At 39.2% G+C, this 21228-nt stretch overlaps 1 protein-coding gene across 8 annotated transcripts in view; it reads left to right on the forward strand.

The window, feature by feature from the left end:
* LOC124169766 (protein daughterless) overlaps positions 1-21228 on the forward strand; it is a 196708-nt gene that overhangs the window by 112287 nt on the left and 63193 nt on the right. The gene's annotated exons all lie outside the window — the stretch shown is intronic.

A 21228-nucleotide genomic window follows, 5' to 3' on the forward strand; every position in this document is an offset into this window, starting at 1 on the left:
GCATGTAATCATTGTTTGGCTGATGTTTTGTTATTTCTCCGATAATCTGTATCTTAATCGCATATCTCATTTTGATCATAATCGCATTTTTTATTGTCTGTAGGTAGATACTTCATGTTTTTGCGGCCGAATAATCAGGTTTATCTTGTGTGAATGTTGTTGGTGTAAATGTGGATGCCATTGTCTCTACTTGTTTATTGTTCGTTGACTTTCGTTAATAAGGTCTATCACAAGAATTTTTTGTTCAAGTTAGCTCAATTACATATGTTGTAAAATGCTCTCGGCGTTACAAACTTTTACCAGTAATGGTAACCAAATTGTTCTCCTAATTCATGAATTTATTGCTATCAATGGATTCCTTGTTTATTTGGTGGCACATTAAGTAACGTTGCACCCACAGCAACAGTTAAAATTAATTTAATTATATATCATTAATACCGGGCCATTTCAGAAAGCGACCAACAGCTGTTTTATGTTATATAATGCGGTGTTGTTTCTCGACCAATTCTGACCGATTTCTCGACCGAGTTTCTCGTCCGATTCTGGGGTGTGAGAAGTGTTATTCTCGTACTTGAGGGCTGTACGATTTGACTCGTTGTTGTATTCTGCTCGCTTTTAAGAGCCTATACACATATATGTAGTAATGAGGTTAAACATTATAGTTGAGATAGTTAACCGTTCATGGCAGTTTTAAATACAATGATTTTTTACTTTCTTTAATATATTTTTGCATCATTTTATTTTACGAAAATGCTGTGGAAGCGGATTTTATTGTCTACTTTTAAATGAGGGTTGATTACAGAGCCCTTCTATTGGATCGAATTACGAATACAAGTTGCGATTTATAAGTATATAATTCGAGATAACAATCTTCCCCGATCGTTATATTGGTAATGCATCGCCCTGTGAACTGGAAACCGCGAGTTATCAAAATTGTGCCGCAAAGCCGCTTCAGTGCATCGTGTTGCTGTAAGGCAGTGACGAGTGACACGCATGGACGACTCATATCGGAAACCATAAGGGACTCGTTTCTCTTCTGTCTTCTCGATCTCCATGTGTTGTTTATTTATCATTTGGATTTGTAAAATAACTCGTGATGCAATAGTTACAGCGATATTTACAACGGAATTTTATAATGGGATAGAATGATTGACCTCTGACCTGTAAAATGCCGCCGTAATTTTAGTGCATTGAATTATGCTTATGGTTGTTTCTGTATTTAATATATTTAAATCGCCAAATTTTGGAGGCGCTATCTCAAAAAGTTAACTATTGTCTCATTAAAAGTTTTTTTTTTCATTACCGCTCTCCTTTTCGAATCGATCGCAGTAATAAGGTCGGAATCTGCTAAAAAATGATATTGAGTCTGAGAACAGAGTACATTAGTGCGATTCATTTGAGTCCATTAAGTGAATAGTTAAGAAATGCGAATGGTTGGTGAGACATATCACCCAGAGTAATAAGGATTTCTTTTCGAGTTGAACAAATGTACTACGTATACGTATGTTCGTCGAAATGCACTATCGGCGGTTGTCGTATGCATGATTCGTAATGGCAGCTGAGCACCTTATCTTGTGGAGGTCAGTGGTTCATCGGGACTTATCTTCCGCGTGAATAAAAATTCACTTCTCCACACATGTTGACTTCTTGGCCTGCCATGTGAGGCTTCCTTGTCGTTATATCTATCCAACATATTCACATGTATTGTTACGGAGATTCATTGCTAGCATTTCTGTTTTATATGCTATCAATTTCAATTCATTGCACCATTAACAATTTCTCAATATCATTTGAGAGGATTCTATATTCTTGACGATGGAATGCACTTTTGAATCCATGTATGGTTTGAAGTCGTTCGTGGTAACCTTGTTTTTCATTTCAACTGCTCGAAAGATATAAATTATTGATGCATATTAAACACCATTTTTATGCTTTACTAAAGCAATTATCATTTGGCTTTCATTGAATTACATTTTCACAGAAAAAGCATTAGAAATTAAAAAATGTAAATGATTGTAGTAATAAATTGAAATTGAAAACAGTTTTAAACTTAAATGAATCGCAGTGCGTGATTGTGGTGGTGACTTATATTGGCATTTTCTTCCTTTACGTTATCTCATTGGCCTATTGGGAACTGATAAATTTTTCGACGCATATTAATGCCATTTCCAATTGGCCATTGGTGGCAAACTCATCTTTTTCCATTTAAATGGCCGCGAATACGGTTTCTCTGACCGCCGAATAGGTTATCCACATGTGTGGACGTTGCGGAAATTTATTGTTCATTTTCAAGGGTCACTGTGTGAAATGATGAAAGGTGCAACGAATACAGCTGTTCAAACATTAAAAATTGATTTTGAAGTGCTAAAATGTCCAATAAAACATTAAAACTAACTTACCGACTTCACGCGATCTGGCCCAGAGGATCGATCGTGCGATGATGCAACTGAGGCTTTCCATCCTATTCCGCTATGTTCCGCCAATTCGGCCAGGTTTCTAGCTGTTGAAAGTTTTCTCTAATGTATCCTTCCATCTCTTGCGAGGGCTCCCCACTGTCTCATTCCTTCTCATTTTAACTAATAGATTTAAAATAGATAATTAGATTTTTTCCTCTAACCTTGACCCCATTTAAGTAATGATAAAATATTTCTTGGAGTATAGGTATTTTGACCTATACTCCAAGAATTATTTTATCATAAAATAGGAAAACTAATTAATAAAGTTAATGTGACACATGTATATATTCTTTGCGATGTGATGAATTAGTGAATCTATTTTTTTTAAATAAGGTCTAAGACATGAAGTCGGTTCGGAATAGGTTTTTTTTAAATGAAGAGGACCTAAACCACTAGATTGAATTTTTAAAAAACAAAACAAGAGATCAAGAACAAAAGATAAATTTTATCCACTTGCTTTCAATTATAAAATCTCTCGTTATTATTCCAAGCACATCCCTGGACGGAGCAATAGCCATTGTTTGACCGCCTCTGGTTGCGGTCTGCAAATATTTAATCGGTGTGGGAATCCGAACTGCCATTCCGTAGAAGGGAAAAGACGGGGGCCACAAGTTAAAAGTAAAAAACGGGAGAGCCTTGGCTCATTTCGTAAATTTTTGAACTCTTGATGTTGTGGCGCGAGGAGGATGTAAGGAAGGCGTCACTGCCCGCACGTGTCTTGGGGGGGTTCTAGTGTGGTTGGTGGCAGCCAAAGGGGGGCAGGAAGACCTCTCTCATCCCCGCTCTCTTTTGCGCCCTCCCTTTTACATGTACCTTCCCCCCTCCCGTGAGCGGATGCAGGTGTATTGGTGGCCATTGTTGGGGTGGTTGCGATCGGGGGAGTGGACGTGCATTCGCGAGAGAGAAGGGTTTTAAGAGGGCTGTTAATCGAAAACCAATCTCGTTCTCAAATCGAATCCTCTCCACAAATAAGGAACAGCCCTTAAATATTGAGCGATATCGGAGCGGCCCTTCTTTCTTTGGGATTTCGGTCTGAAAGATTAAAAAGTAAACTTTGTTCTATTCTGCACAGTATTTATTTAGAAAACTCGACCGGTTTCGACTTTTACAGGTCATTATCAAGATCTCTTTGGGGAACACAACAAAATTTACTTTTTGATATATCATGTAAAGATTCCATACAGTAACCTTGCAAACCATTGATTTAAGTTCGGTTCGGTCCGACCGAATTTCATTCGAATGTTACACGTCTTATCGTGGAGGTATCTTAAAGTTCACAATAATATTCTTTGATTATCAAAAATTTTGTGGAAAAGTGCAAGGTTTAATCATTAAGTTCCGTACTTACTCTTTTTTTTCTATAAGTTCATAACTATTTGTAAGTACTGAGGAAATTTCCTTAATATGCAGGAGTGCCATCGCGAAAGGTGTCACATCGTGGAATTATTTGAAGTTTATAATAATGTTCTTGGATTTTCAAAAGATAAATTAGTCGAAAAGTTAATAGCGGTAAAAGTGAAGAAGAAAACGTGAATGAAGATATCAAAATTATAAATATTATTCAAAAATAGTTTTGCTCACTCTTTAAAATGTGCTTTGAAGTGAATGACCCTGTGGGTGTTGCATGTGGCGCAATGTGGAAGCCCAGCGCGTTGCATCAGTTGAACACCTATTACCTATCTTCCTCCCATCTCGAACTGCGCCGGGATAATGTGTCTTACACTCTGAAATATTTCTCTCTTCTCGGGAAATGGGTTCTTGGGTCGCTCTCATTTGCAAGTACTTCTGCACTTCTGGCTATAGTCAGTTTTCCTCCACGCCCTTCCTCTTATATCTCTAAGGATGACTCATACACACTATAGAGTTGTATTCAGCTTTTCTGATCCGTTATTTACTCGCGTTCATTCTCTCTCGTGAGTAAAGAAACTGCTCAAGTTAAGCCAGCAACTCTTCTTGAATTTAGTTTAAAAAGTTTATTCGAAGTTCGGATATGAAGTTTTTTTCTCACCAAGGTCAGTGTTGAGCTTGCTATGGTTGGATATCTTCTGACCTGGAAGTGGATTTCCAAGTTCTCGGAAATTTGATTAAAATACAACGCACATGATCTTCTTTATCTTGTGGTGTGAATTTTATTTCCTCATTCACTCATCCTTTGATGTTACAATTATTTATGTAGCATCTCATTATGATTTATGTTCTTGGGAGCAAAGTTCAGCTCTTGATTTTGTTTTGCGAAAATGTTTTTCCTCGGAAGAGACTGTGATCTCGATGATTACGCTGAAATAATGTGACCAGCTAAAGGCTCAGCACATCTGCTTGTATTACGTATTTTCATCGAAGTTCTCTGTGGATTTAAAGTTGACCTTTCGTTATTATTAAAAAATTAGGATTTTTCTTTTTCGCTTGAGTGCTTTGGTAGTCATTGTAAAGAGACTTAATACAAAAATTACTAATGGTTAATTACGAATTTAGCGTATCAGTTATGGGCTGCTTCCGTAGAATTACCTCTCATCCGCAGCTTGAGGATCGTAGATAGATACCTAAAGAAATTAACCAATTAGTTTATAAAGAACTCTTTGTATTGTTTCCGAAATGACTGTTATGTATACACCTTGTAATTTCAGGGCAAGCGTAGTGAAGAGAAGAAATATTCCCAAAAATTAACCATTGAGTAGTTCTCAAGTTAAGTGTATTATTTGTGAAATGGTTACTTCTATTTTTCTCTCCAATATGAACCTGCGTCCCGTGTCGTATCCGTGGAGAGTCCGGAGGTCTATATTCTGGTTAATCATTGTGAAAAGAGAAGAGATATTCTCAGCAAAATTAACAATGAAGTAAATAAAGAAAGTGTGGAACAAATATTGCTATATAATATTGCTGTAAATGAATTATAAATACTATTTTAGTTGTTATTTTTCATGTACGCACTTACGCTTTGTTAGCATAAATTACCAAGGTAACAAAAAAATGCGCTTCACTATATGTAAAGCATAATGTATTATTATTTTGACTGGGAGCCTCGAACAGGTTATCCGTCGAGGCTACCTAAAATTACTCAATTTTGCCATTGTCTTGTAATTTGTGTGTGGAGTAATAAAATTATTACTATTATTAAATAACAAATTAAATATATTAATAGTAATTAACATTAAAATATCGTAGGTTTGGCAGGAACATAGGACACAAAAAGATAAAAAAGCAATCGCTGAACTAACTTTTCGGTGGTATACATCCACCTTCCTCAGAGTTAGATGGGAAAATATAGTTTTGGAGTATATTTGAGTGAAAGAAATGCGAAATGTTTGCCGACGTTTCGATATTTTCATATATCCTCATCAGGTCTATGAATAATGGTTATTATGATTTTTTATTCATTTTTTATTTTATTATTATAAATTTATCTTTGTAAAATTATTTATCTCTTCATGTATCAGTTTATTTTTACCAATATTCATAGCTCTGGTAAAGGTATAATAAAATATCGAAACGTCAGCAAACATTTTTAATTTTATTTCTCTGACCCATACTCCAAGACTATATTAATAACTATAAAAATTGAGGTCATGATGAAGAAATGGATTTATATTAATAGTGAAGTGACTCTTTGTATTTTCTCCCATTTGAACCCGCATCGCATGGCGTGTCCGTGGACCGTTTTGCCGTCCGGAGGGCTATAGCTATGCTTGCATGCCTCGGTGGCTTTTGAAGGGTAAACAGAGCTTTGTCATGGGTCGAGTAGGTGGTGCTTCTCGTGTGGACTCTTTTTGGTCGAGCCGTGTGAATGGATGGACCTCGTTAGTGGGCAGCAACAGGTAGCATAGCTGTTAAGGGGGGCGATATCCCCTCGCATTTTGATTTGCCGGGACATCCTCTCACTCTCTCTCCTTTCCGAAGCTCACTTCGACCGCCGCTGCGATCCCCTCCCCTCCCTTCCCCTCTCCTAGCTTCTCATTTCCCCTCTCCACCACCACAAACCCCCCCACTCCCATCACATCTCCATTGCCCAATTCATAAGCGTGGAAATTTGCTCCTTTAGGTCTCATCGTTGGAAATTCAGCGGCGTAAACTGTACGGCGATTAGGAAGTACTTCGTAAGTTTCACAATTGAAAAGGGTTCTCATGTCTCTGGGAGTTAGCGATTTGTCCAAGATCAACTCAATGTTACTGTCGTTGATTATTTTTCAGCCTGCATTGAAATTGGCACTTGCGATTTATCGCGATGATAAAATTTATTCCCGCCTAGGTTTCAATGTTACTACGTAATCTACAAGGTCCAATTCCTCATTTTGTACTTCGAAAATGATGCTGTAACATCGAAAAATAGGTCGGAATAAATTTTATCATTGTGGTAAAGCGCAAGTGTTTATTTCAATAGTTAAACATTCCACTCCATCACGCTTGGATCTTCAGATTTTATTATTTTTCAGCCATTCAAGCTATATTATGGAACACCCATACAGTTTCATAGATTCGTCACATCATGTTAATGCTCTTTAACATTAGTTATTTTCACCCACTACACCGAGTAAAAGACGTCCATATCAATTTTCCGACTTCTCTTCCCATGTTAGTGGTCTCTTGAACTCTTTATTTTTCCTCGTCCGACTGATCAGGAGAAGCTCATACCGATTTCTCGCTTTTTCTTATCATTCAAATGACCGCCATTTTTTTCTCTCTCGCTCGACTGACAATAAGACGTCTAAAAATGACGTGAGGCGATGAAGAGTTTATTGGATTATTGGAAAGTATCATAGCATCAATATCAGGCTGAGACGGTCTCTTTCAAATATAACTTAAGGGTATTGTACATTTGTTTTAATAATTAAAATCATAGAAAATGATGCTACGAGGGATGTGTACGATTGTACGTTTAAATTTAAAGAATCCATGGATAAAGAGAAACCGGGACTGAAGGAAATAAAGTGCATAAAATCTGCAATCTTCTCGGCAAAGTAAAAAGATTATCGCACTAATAAAAATGTGTTCAATTCTCATCAAAACCTTATATTAGCATAAAAATCATAACAAATCTTATCTTTCTTGAAAAATTTCATACTATTTGAATTGAAGCACTATTATCGATGGTTATTTTGAAAATTATAAAGAATAGTAAACTAGGAGTGAGAGAAAAGAATCATATTAATTACGGAAATAGTATTGGAGAAAATAGTGATCTGCAGAAGGTTTCGAGCTGTCCAGTGCGACGCGGTCATAATCATTTTGGCACTCATTAAATTCTAGTTCCGACTGAAAGCAAAAGTCGAAATAATTCGTAGCGAAAATATTAGTTGTAACAGATGGTCCTGTACGTAAAAGTAAATACTCGTTGTGAAATGGATTTTTGTTTAGCATAAAATGTGAGTGTATCTGGGTATTCTGTTTTTAATTTTCTTTACTATTCGCTATATATTCAGGTACTAGTAGCCTATTGAGGTCTTGGACTATTGCATGCAATCTTTCAACGCTGTTCAGAAGTCGAGGAGCCTATAAAAAATATCTTCGTGCGATTACGCTAACCTTAGGGAGCCTTGAAAAACATTCCTTTGCTTTGTCCAATGAGGAAATACACCGCAGGACAGCGTTCGGAATTTAGCCGACTGATGTCAATGTGTGTAACTTTGCATTGCAAATCGGAATGCGCGTTTTGGCTAATCCTCTTCTTTCTCGGCTATTATCTCCCTACCATCCCCCTGCATTCCTCCCCCTCCTCTTCTCCGGGCCGCGGCTGAGTCGTAACTCCGTCCATTTGGTGGCATTCGATGCCCTTACCTCCTCCTCGTGCCTATGGGTAAGAATAGGCCTACCCGCGAGGCTTCGAATCCGCTAGCCCCTGACGTCACGCGGTGCGAAAAAGCTATTCGTGGATTCCCCCATGCCCCCTCCCCTCCTCCCCATCTACATACCCCCACCCCGTCTCTCCCCCTCTTTCCGCTAAACCCTTTTATCCCTCTAGCTCTACCTTCCCTACTCATCTGCTCAGTTATGCGTTTCGCCTGAAGGATGATTCGCCATGACTCTGCGATTCAAAACAAATGCCTACTTGACGCCGATTTTCATCTACATCACGAATATTACAAAAGAGGATCCTCCAGTCGGCCTCTAAATAAAACCCCGCAAGCCGCCCAAACAGGCGTGTGGCAGGAGGTGTGAGGACTCAAGCCGTTTGCACATAAAAAGCAAATGCTCAAACAAAAATACGATTAGCATTTATTTAGGCCCTCTATGGTTATGGAGAAAAAGGTATTCCTATATCTATCCGTTCGGCAAAGTATCCTTCTTAATTTATTGCTTCTATCGGACCTGGAAATATATTGGGGCTCTAATATTATGTTCTCCGCAATCTAAGCCTCCGAGTCTGTAAAGCGGCTTCCAGCCTAAATCACTTAACATATGGATTACGCTGTCTGTACGCCAGTAGCGGTTTTTGACGAATCGTGCATCTTTCCTATGTATTTTCTTAAGTTCACGGAGTAAGTCTTTCTGCACCGGATCTTATATGCTCGCAGCTTATTCAAGGTGTGGTCGGTTCGAACACGAAAGAATACCTTTCTTTTATTTTTTTATCCGAAAATCTTCCCACAATACTCTTGACGAATACCGTGCGAATAGAAACTTTTAACGTCGAGTTTTTCATTTACATTACGCATCGGTTACAAACTGTTTCGTTTGAAGCAGTATATTTTTTTCAAATTCGCCAATTTTTATAAGCGAAGGTTATCATATCGGTGTGTTGGTTGGAAATAGGTCGTATCGTAGCTATAAAATAATTGCATTTTTTTAAAGTTCTACAATAGGGTAGTTTCCTTCATCAAAGAAAACGATAGGCATTGATTGCGATTCGTTACCCACCATTAGTGTATTCATAATACACAAATTATTTGGTTTTTGAAATACCGGTTTAGACGAATGGCAAGGGTCAAATTTTATCCTCATTTGAAAAAGGCCAGATTGGCGCCCATGCGATTCCACTCCGCGTGACGTCACAGGGACCTAGTTTCTACACGAGAGGATAGGAGTTATACATCGTCTGAGGTTACCAATGCATGCATGAGGCACAGAGCTCAGGGAAACATGTCTTAATAATCACCTAATAAAACTGGCTAAGGTCATAAGTTTTCTTCGTTTGATAAGGTATAAATAAACCTTTTTTAAGCCACGCGCTACCATTCAGCAAGGTACTCAGCTATCCACTAGCATCCTGCGTCCTATCAGCGCTCAGAGTCTCGATCAAGGTCACTTCACAAGGAGAGAGGGGGAACCAGAAATGCGTCGCACGGACTTTCCTACTTAAGCGTCGCGTTTTTGCGCGCTTGAAATTTTTCACTTTTCATTTAATCGCGAAAAATATATATCGTCATTTAAAAATCTAAAAGCGCGAAATACGTACTCCAGGAGTAATAATCTTTCGATTTAGGCAATAAAAAAATAATAGGAAACCACCCTATTGCGATAAATGGTAGATTGACATCTTACACTATACCAAATTTGTCATTTTTTATAGTCTAATAGTTGTCAGATTGGTGAGGTGGTCGGAGCAAGGTCGTATTGTAACTATAAAAAGATCGCTAATTGTGTTTGGGTGTTCTATAATTGCGATAAATAGTAGTTCGACAATAACCGTTTTCATAAAACCGGTTGAGTTCGCAGTATGATATCCCTAGGTATTCAAAAGTCTAATTTTATGGGGTGATATTGGATAGGTGCGGTATTTTATCATCAGCGATGATGCGATATTTTATCAGAGGTAATTCTTTGATAGAAAGGTTGTATTGAGAATTTTTTATCCGGTTAAATATGTATCACGTAACTCTATCGGGCGCGGAATTGCGTGATAAGAAGATAATCGCTACTATACACTATCGATACGATATGAATAATCGACATCACAGACATAGCCACGTATCTAAAGTATCATATCGCGGCATTGTCGCCTTAGCATAGAGGGAGTGATTGATTCCCATTCCGAGGTCTCCGGTTCTAATCCCAGAGGTGTAAGAAAATATTCTAGGCCATTCCGAACTCTGCTTGAATTTTTCTGTAAATTTTTTATCTCCGCCGCTCTCTAATTGAGTTTTGTGTTGACTAGGTAGGGCAATTTAATTGCAGCACTCCCGTCTGTTGAATGGGGCACTTATCCAATTTCCCACAGGCGGTTTTCGTTGAAACAGAATTACATGATCATTTTTTCCGGCTCCATCCGAGCGATAGCGCCAGTGAACGCTCTAATGATGCTGGTAAAGTGACCCTTTCACGCAATCGTTTTCCGCGATAGCTAGAGGGATGAAATTCCCATTCCTTTTTTCCGTTACTCGACCCCTCCCTTTTTCCATCGTTCAAATCATCGCTGGAACTTCTTGCCGCCAATCAGAACGCACGGCTGTTAACAACGATCGCAACGCTACGCTTGACTTTAAATTTATTGATAGTTTTGAAAACGTTAAGTGATGGGATGAGTAATGGAAAAAGAGACGTTGGGAATGATAGTGTAATTCAGGAAATGATAAGTCGAGCGATCATTCAATTGGTCCCTGAAAACCTATCGTTATAGCTATCACTCTGATGGACGGAAAGATTGATCGTGCGATTCAGGCATTACAACAGTTAATGCCGTCACCAGGTTTCCCTCCACCATTCCTTCCGTACCCTTCTCTCATGGCGCAAATATCCTTAACTGTTTATCTATCGTCTCCTGTGAGTACCTATGAATACCGTTATGTGTTAGAGCGTAGGTTTCCGCGGCGATGGTTTGATCTCTGCATTTCTCCAGGGTTTTCTTCCGCGTCAGATTGTTAACTTTACCTAACTATATTGAGAAAAAAAATTACTTGTACCACTTGGCTTCCAACCCATTCATATATCAAAGCAGGTTTTTTTTTTGTTTTAAATATTCACTGATATTTGGATTTTGAATTATTTTTGATGCTTGAATTTTTAGAAAATCGCAGGCGCGGTTGATACCATTTATTCACTTGCACCTTTGGTGTGGAGATAGATTTATCTTTTTGTCTTCTATGCCGTGTCGTGGATTGAAGGAGTCATTGCTTTGTAGATATCCGTCTTAGGTGGTGACAGATTTTACGTTTCGACTTCATCGCTTTCATCGCTTCATTGTTTTCCTTGAAGAATGGCAGGTTGTTGATTGAGTTGGCTATTACTTTGTGTTAATCCACTGTTTGGCGGCAAATTATTTTGTCACTTCGCTGTATTCAATGTTCTATTTCACAGTAAAAAAAGTGGAATTATAAAGTATAATTTTTATACGTGTAAGAATATCATCTTAAAAATCGTTTAAAAAAAATTAAATCGAAGAAAAATATTTCAATATGTTTTGAATGTAATATTTGTCATATGATGTGGTAGCCATGGTAACTCCTTAAATCCGCAACTTATCTATAATTTTCTCGATCGCTCTCCCCGAGTGCATCGCATGACATTTTCGCACGCGCGCTTACCACCGCTTCCCTCTCGCAATCATCGATTTGTCCTGGCTCGCCAGTTAGCCTCGGCCGTTGTTGTGTCAGCTGCAGGGGTCCGTCCGTGGCAATGTCATCCGTGCCCAAATAGCCCGCTTTCCCACGCCTCGTTTCCACGGGGGGGTCGACGGATATAATTACGCGTTTCCGCTTTTGTTCCTAATTTCATCGGATCCGAGTGGAAAGGCGATACGTGGAACGTTATTATCTGGGCAAAACTCATTACCGCCGCTTGGAATTCAAATTCGTGGCGTATTACTTTTTTTGCCTTCGTAAAGTTCGAAGTTTCGTGAATTATTGGTTTACGAAGGATATTTTTTTTCCGACTTCCGATGTTGCGTTTGATCAAGACGAGTTATGGTGGATGCAGGGAGAAAGGGGAAATTTCTCCATGCAAATACGGGGAAAGACTTTTGTTGAGGTTAATGATGTAACTCCGTGGAACAAACCGATACTTGCAGGCAATGCGCTGAATTTACACTTAGGTAGAGGTCGTCCAGTTGAAAATATGTAAAGTTAAACATAAAATACAAAATTTCACTCCCGAAGGACCTTAAGTTCTTCATGTCTCCTCATTATGGTCTGTACATTGTCTATTTTCTGTTAGTCTGTAATTCCACGTATTTCGTGCCAGGATCCTCCTCTAAAGACGATATTTAGCAAAGTGATGTTTTATTTCCTGTAGACGAGGGTGATGTAAGCTAATTTTCGATATGGTTAAGTGCAGTAAATATTAAAGCCCTTATCACCGTAATGGACAAATTTTATCGAGCCCTTTTCATGCACAGATGGCTCCTGTTCGTGTTCGTCTTCTAGATAGGTACCTCGAAGCTTTTGAAAAGTAGTAAAATTTTCCTTTCCAGGCCATATTATCGTTATATCGCATGCAGGTGCATCAGTATCGTATCGATTTATTCTGTCCTCGAATGCAATCAAAGTTTAATCAAAACAGTCCTTGGGTTGATTATAGGTTCAGCTTGGTAGCTTCCACTTTTTTATCAATTTAATTATCGTATAAGCATCATGAATACGTCGATTATGTCCGTCCATCAGTGTAAACATTGATTGTTGTATTTTGTAAATTTTGAAATGTCACGACCTCTCTTGTAATTACCGTTATTAAAATGCAATTTTCCAAATCAACGTCAACGTTTACCTAGTGTAAACCTAACTTTTCCTGTCATTTATTTTTTTAACAGTCTCATTTATTCTGCGCTTCGTATTTATGTAGTATCTGTTTGTGTATCAAGGTGCCATCCGTAGCAAAAGGAACAAGATGCTTTTTTCTCGCGCAGATGTCAGTCATTCTTTGTGTGCTCGTGGATTTTTTCGTACATTTTCACTTATTTTTTTTTACGGAATCGAAGGTGAACTACTTGTGAATAGCGGTGTCATAAACAGTAAATTATCTGCGTCCCTTAAAAGGAATTAAGGTAATTTCCCATCTGTTTGCTTGAGCTCAAGGTAGAAGTATTTTTTTTTAACTATTCCGTGGACCATCTTCACCAATCTACATCCTACTGCTCGGTAATTGCGGTTTTACACATGATGCTGAAAGGATAATATGATAAATATGCTGGTTATAGGCGATGTTGTTTCTTAATACTGCTTCTTATCAGTCCATGTCTTTCGCTTTTAAGTTTAGGCTGATGGACGTCAATCCATTTTAGCACATCACGAAAGTTTTCAGGCCAATATCGTCATTAATCTGATTGCGGTATATTTCAAGGAAAACAGTAAGAAGTATCAGCCTTGGACATGTGTTGATGTCATGTGCTAACTTAGGGACTTCAGTCATAATACAAGAAATAAAATTGTGTATTTCGAAAGCTGTTTTGTTGATGTAAAGGAAAACATTAGTCCAATTCCCATGTGTTTGCTAGGCCTCAAGGTTATGTCTCTTTTGTATTTGGATTGTTTCATATCGAGACTCTCTTTCTAGATTACGACTTTGTGCCCGGAATCGGGAACCCTTTCAGAGGCCTCAAATTTTCTTTTTAATTCTCATAGGATACGTTCCGTGCATCGTCCATTCCTTGCAAAATGCGTTTAAAAGGTGTAAGACTTCCGTGAATCCTCCTTACTTTTGCCGTTTATTTTCAATAAGACCTTTCAGAAGTCCGCGAGGGATCGTGAAAATAACTTCTCCTTGCGGAAAGTAAGAATAGTTGCAAATCAAGTTAAAGGGTCACTTACACTCAAAATTTTACTTTAATCTTACATGTACTGACAATTTATTGGTCTCTATTCTCAATTAATGCCGGTATAAGATCTGGAATATTATTATCAACCATTAGTTTAATTATTTCATTCTTAACCGATATATTGCCCTTTTTCATGTTATCAAATATCTATTAGTCCGCTACAGGAAGTTTACAAGAAAAAGCCAGTTTGAAATGATTTCAGCTGAATGGCAGCAGTAGTGTTGTCAGTTTTATCAAAATTCTCTTGACGCTTTATTTCTAAGTTAGACAAGTTTCATTGTGTTTGTCTCAAGCACACTTTAAAAGCGCTTTTAATTATTCGCCTGGATACTAGTCGAAAACTTCGGGTTCGTGGTGTTTATTAACTGCGATGGACGGTATTCTGTGTGCATAAAATAGAACCGGTGGTATCTTCGTGGTGAATTGTTTTATTTTAGTTGGCAAATGAGAGCCCAGCTGACGAGGCTCGCGCTTGTCGTCATCACTGGCAATTGTGTCTTGGCCCCTGGGGCCCAATTGCTCTGCTCATCCTCGACCAAACACGCGTGATCTGCATTCGGATTCGCAATCTTGCGTCAAACCACCGCCATCCTCTTCGATTGCCACTTATCTTTGCGTGCTTTTCCACTTGGGGAAGTGTATCCGACCTCGATGGGGTGTTCGGCGGTGCGCTCCCTTGCAATTAGTGGCCACGGATACACAAGCTACGAAGTATATGAGGGATCTTTTTTCACGGTTTTTCATGGAAATAATTGTATAGGAATAGAAGAAATAAAAACTTGCCTATTTCTTTGCTTGGCTATTTGGTAATTTATTGTGACTTAATCATAATGTGGAAATAGCCAAGTTTTTATTTCTTCAATTCTTACGATAAAGGATTTCCACTAAGTTACGCCAGCTACTATTAATTATACATGTAAGGGGTTGATGCAATAGTATTGAGGAAGGTCGAAACTAATCGTTTAGATATTTCCTTGGGTTCCATAGTAAATTAATGAATAGACCGCTTTTGATAGTGAATGAAGGTACAAAATTATAAGTAGTATTTCAAGCAATTTTGCTCATCCCATTCATTTTTGTAGAAACACTTCAAAAGATTCGAAATTTCAAATATATATCATTTATTTATGGGGTGCAATACCGCCAGGGGTTTGTCTTGAGCCAAGGAAATAAATTGGCCTTGACTGATTGTTGCCAGCATCGCGGGGTAATTGGACCCTTTTCTCTCGTTAAGAGTTGAAATATTGATGATCATGTTGAATACTTGTGGATTTAGAGAAAAATACAAACCTGAAACTTTAGAGACAGTTTTTAGCAATACATATTTAGGATATGCCGGCCTCGGTGGCGGCGGGGTGCGGATCTTCGCCTGCCAAACAAGAGGTCGCGGGATCGAGGCCCTCCTGGACAGGTTTCCCTGGTCCAGGGCGTGGTTGTTTGTGTGCGTTTACTTGTTACATTTTTTTAATACCCCTGTTTAAAATGGCCAATAAGAGCCGTTTGAAAGTTAATTACGGATTTTATTCTGCAGACTACTAAATGTTACCGTTTGAAATACCACCCCTCCCGTATCTGGGCCATCGTTGCTGTTGCTTTGTCAGTTTTATTTTTTTGTCTTCTCTGAGGCATTTAGCATCACAATGCTTTCTTCCGTTGCAAAATGTGTGCCGACACTACCGACTCCCCTTCCTCACGTTACATTTGGAATTCAAGACCTCGTTAGTTTTGCAAAACAAACAGAAACGGCTATCTTGGGAGTTCCAATCGAGCTACTGTCAATTTATTGACTTCATGAAAACTTTTAACGGCGCAATGTTAAATTTCCGCGACTAATGCACCAATTTATAGGCGTGACAACTCCTATTTTCGTGAGGCATAAGAATGCCGAAGTGGTGACTTTCCAAGGAAAATAAGCATGGCAAAAATGTGTTCAATGGTAAGTGAATCAGTTTTTATCGGGTGTAACATGGTTCTTTCAGTACAGAACTAAATACTTCCCCACTTCACGTTTATCTCTGCGGAAATACGAGTACGCTTAAATCTCTCTTCTCGACTCGCGACTTACCGCCCTACTTCCGTGGAGGACATTGATAACATGATTTGCGTGCGTAATTCGTTATGAAATTTTGCTTGCAATCGTTATCAAATATTCTCTCTAGAAATATTTATGTATCACTGGTCTACGAGATCGGAAATTTTGAATATGATTGTAGACGAGGAATAAAATGACTTGTGTTGTTCCCGAGTTTCAGTAGGATGTTTAGAATCATGTAACTCCAGAAAATCGTGATTTTATATGTTATATATTATGTATATGTTATGATTTTATATATTATATTTATTAACTAACCTTTTCTTCAGCATCATTAGGCCCCATAGAACCTTCGATGCCAAATTTTGATGGGGGAATAAACTATTAGGATTAGGGAGTAATAGTATAGTGAAAGGGGTTTTGAGGGTGCTAATTAAAGCAAGGATATTCATATCATGACGATTTTGTATATTGTTCACAGAAATTGATCTGTTGGAGAGAAAAAAGTAATAGGGCAGTGGTAAATGAACTGAAAGTCGACGGTTATATTTAATAAAATTGAGAATTAGAATGATGATTGGAGAGAGAATACATCTCAAACATTGGAACTATTTGAACTCCCTTCGTAATGTGAGACTAAATGGTTATAACTAAACCTGTAACTTGTAATCAGAACAGTGACGTGGTGATCCCTCAAAAAAATTATTGATGATCCAGAGAGGGACTATAGCCACCCCCCACCCTTGGGTGTCCTACTTAGACTTGATAAAATGGTAATTTTGTTCAGTTGTCGACTATGTACAGGAATAGTCCCCTACCCTACCCCCTTGTCCCTATCCTGGATCCGCTGCTGTTAATGACTGAAGTGTCGACTTACAAAGTCACCTTTTTCTGAACATACCTCATGAGGCGATATTGGGGTCGATAATTTTATACGCAATCTCCAAGTTAACATTTTCATTTACTAATTCCATAGCTCCTACTTTTATTGAGATTAAGTGTCATTCCTCTGTGTCATATCATAATATTTAAGTTGGAAATCCTAAAAATATCAAATCCGATGTATTTCGGGAAAAAATACGGACTAGTCCGGAAGGTTCACTCTTAAAGCATAACCCTGGGGAAAATTGAACTCAGGTTAGCCATAGCGTGTTGAGAAGTTTATAAGATCGCCAACGATATTCTATGTCGTAAGGACAACTGAGAGCCATTCAGGAGAATTATTGTTTTTGGGCTTTGTAAAATAATTACAATGCCTTTTAATTTCCATATTCAAATAGCGATTAAACTGGAAGTTATTTCTAACAGTAACGATAATGCGTGGGGAATTGAAATTAATAACGTGTCTTGAATAATGTGTAATGAAATAGTGGTCATTTGAATTATTTATCTTAGCTGATGTAAGTATTTTTAGCGCTTCTGCGAGAATAGTTGGACAAGTTCGCTTCCCATTCACTTTACATAGTGACTGATAGATTTAGTGTTTTTCATTTTCAATGCCATTTATTAATTAACACATTGTCTTTCTATTTTCAGGTAAGTGGAATCCACGAGTGTTCAGTGATGATGGAGATTTTTTCTGCAGGGGAGTCGGTATAAGTAGTGAGTAAAGAAAACTGGCAAGTATTCGCCGTTGGGTTATATCGTTATTTGGGCGGATTATGGGGATCACTGGTCCAAGTCATGTTAAAGCTGAATTATTTTTCCGAAGACGAATTTTCCCTCTACTAAAATCACTAGTAAATAGTAATTTAATTAATAAATAGGCAATAATTTACGGCTCGTGATGATGATGATTATTCATCGAGAACGGGGTCGCTTTATTTTTTAAAAAGTGGTGTAAGTATCAGTTACCCATCCAAGAAACCTAAGCGTGCATTGTCTCTGCTCAACTGTTTACAAGTTGGCGACCCGCGCGATAGTGACGAGAGCGCTTATATTTTCACCACTGTTGGAATTGCGTGGTCGGCAGTGCGTGCGTGTGTATGTTTAGGAATCGCATTTTTGTGCCCCCTCCCCCGCCTTCCCCTTCAGCACGTCACCTGCCCTACCCCCACCACCCCTTCACCCCCCTCCCCCTTGTCTTTGAGAACTCCCCTCCTCTTCCACCACCTTATCTATCCCCCTTCCCCCTTCTCATTGCCCTTCATTCTGTGCATTCCACATCCATCCTACATAAGTATAACAGGATGGCCTCTCCAGTGGAGAGCCTGCGGTGTCAGGGAAAGAGTTATTAACTTCAGTAAGGGTTTCTCGGGTTTCCATCCGTGTGAGTGTGTCCATTTTCTCCAACGTTTCCAGGTCCGACACGTTCCTCATCATCGGGGATTGATGGGCAATCTAACCCGGGCGTAAACCCCGAGAAAATCTTATTCCGTCAATTCGCGGGGAAATCACCACATATTTCTTCAGTTATTAACTCATTTTTATTTACTTTTGGCCCACATCTCCGAAAACAGGACATAGTGGCATTTATATCGAAGTTTCCAACAATTAAGAACGCACGTACGACGCTACCGGACGGGACTCGAACCCGCAACGTCAGGTTTGGTATGAAAGGACTTCACCAACCCTGACGCCGGCAAGTGTTAGGGAATTAAGGGAATACATATCGGGGATAATTTTAAATAAAGCTTGATGTCTATCCTTTTCCCATCAACACTTTCACCCGTTGGATAGCCCAAGATTACTTCTCAATCAACATTTGCTAAAGATTTCGCACAAATTTTGATAATTTACCCGAAATATGATGACGGGCTACGCTATTGAATCGTCGATGCCGATCTGTACCTTCAATCGTTAGGAAACCACTGATAACTTCTTGATGGGTTGGTGGATGCTGTGGCCATCCTGGCCGTGGCTCGGTGACAAACCCAGAAGTTCGTATCAACATCGCCAGTATCAACCGTAGCGGAATTGGTAGCGACGAGACTTCCCAAAGTCTTTGATCTTTGCCTCTTTCTCGTGCCCTAAAATCCCTTTTACCTCGAGGACAGGTTTCGCCATCAAGGACGTCGGTGCGCATCGATTCACCTGGTTGCAGAACCAAGAATCATAGCTCTGTAATTTCGTAGCATCCGTGTCCTTGAATCCATCCCCAGTTCCATCGCTCTCCAATTGTTTGTAGCAGCTTTTGCGATTTCCACCGCGTTACTCTTCTGCATGTACATATTACCCTTCAAGCCACCAATAGAGGTGTTTGGCAGTGGGGTACTCATAGGATGGTCCAGGCGTGAGAACCGACGCATCAATGTCGTTGACTTACGTCGTCTAAAGGTTCCTTTCACTCTCTGCATGATTCCCTTCTGTACTTTGACCCAGGTGGACACCGAACGGAACTTCATCTGAATACGTCGGGTAAACCTTCGAATTTTCGTCATCCACCCTCAAGAGTAAAAGTGGAAATTGTTTAAATTCGGGGAAACCAGATTGATTTTATTATCAATGCCCGCCTTGTTTCACGTTAGAAGGATATGCTATACCACCAGTGGCGCCGACTTCATGGGGCCTGAGGGGGCCCGAGCCCCCACAAAAATTCGTAATGGGTGTGAGGAAAAATGTGTCTGGCTTGTTTTCCCCAGAGTGTCCAGATATCAAGATTCGAGTTATCAGGGTTCTACATGATCATGATCTACGACGTTCTAATGATCATACGACTATTCTAAAATGCTTAAAAACTTAGAACTCACTACTTATAAAATTTCCCGGAGCAAGATCCCCGGCTTGGACCCCCACAATATTTTTTGAAAGTCGGCATCCCTGTATACCACCTAAGTCGGTGTAATTCACGATTCGTTTGAGGAAGAGGAAGGCACGCAGATACGACCTATGGAAGTCTACTATTCTGGTTGAAACGTTGAGTGATGGAGTTAGTTCCTGGCTGATGGCTATTGACTATTTTCCCCTTGCAGGTGTTTTTCAGCAAACTTAAGGATTCCGCTGAAAATAATTTTTTGGAATATTACCATTCAAATTACCTTCCCACCATGTAAATGCGTTATTTACCCCTCAAATTACTGTTTTCCATGCGATCTAAGTGCTTGGAACTTTAAACCAAAATAGCGTGCGTTGTCTCATGGCTATTAAGGTAGAATTTTCCATTGGTGGCCATCAATGTCTTCACCCGGCTGGCAACATGTGGAAACTTCGTTATTAATCCGTATTCACTGAAATCCTAAGAATAGTGAGAGAGAAGAGGTCTCATGAAAACCTTGACAAGAAGACGGAACAAGCTTATGGGCCATATCTTGAGGTGTGATGGCCTAATGAAGACAATCGTTGAGGGACTAGTGGATGGCAAGAACGGAAAAGGAAGACCTCGAAGAAAATATATGGAATAGGTAAAGAAGGATTTGAAAGAGAAGAAATACGTAGGTGTGAAAAGATAATCTGATAGCAGAATTGAGTGGTGAGCTGCGTCAAATCAATCTCAGGATTGTTGGCCTGTTATGATGGTGATTAATGCTCTTACTTATCTATCGCCATAATCAGGATAGAATACACCACGTAAATCGGTGTAAGGTACTACCTATGTAAGTCCATCATCCGGTTGAAACATGGAATGATGGAGTTAGTTATTGGCTGCTGGCTATGAAGACGGACTCTTCTTTGGTGGCCATCAACACCTTCACCCGGCTGACAACATGTGGAAAGAAGTTGAAGGAATAAAAGCTTTGCTTTTCCACAAAGTGATTTATTTGTCCACCCATGCTTCATTACGAAATGTAATCATCATGTGGAGAAAGCAGAGTTTTGTCCGCTATAGTCCACAAATTTCCACATCGACGAATGACGCCTCGGTAGCTTAACTGGCTAAAGCACTCGGCCGGAAATCGAGGGATCCGGGTTCGAATCCCGGTCAAGGCGAATGATTTTTTTCTCTGTGGATTTTTCGCACAGCAGAGTTTTTATTCCTTCGACTCCTACGATAAGGGATTTCCACCAAGTCACACCCGCTACTGTTATTTTTAACCTGTGAAAACTTCTTAACAAATCTGCATTCGTTGATTTTACGTAATTTCGTCCGAAAGCTCCTGTTGGCGCTAGGAGAGCCCGCTAAAGTC

The sequence above is a fragment of the Ischnura elegans genome, chromosome 12 (assembly GCF_921293095.1).
Source record: "Ischnura elegans chromosome 12, ioIscEleg1.1, whole genome shotgun sequence".
Classification (NCBI taxonomy): domain Eukaryota; kingdom Metazoa; phylum Arthropoda; class Insecta; order Odonata; family Coenagrionidae; genus Ischnura; species Ischnura elegans.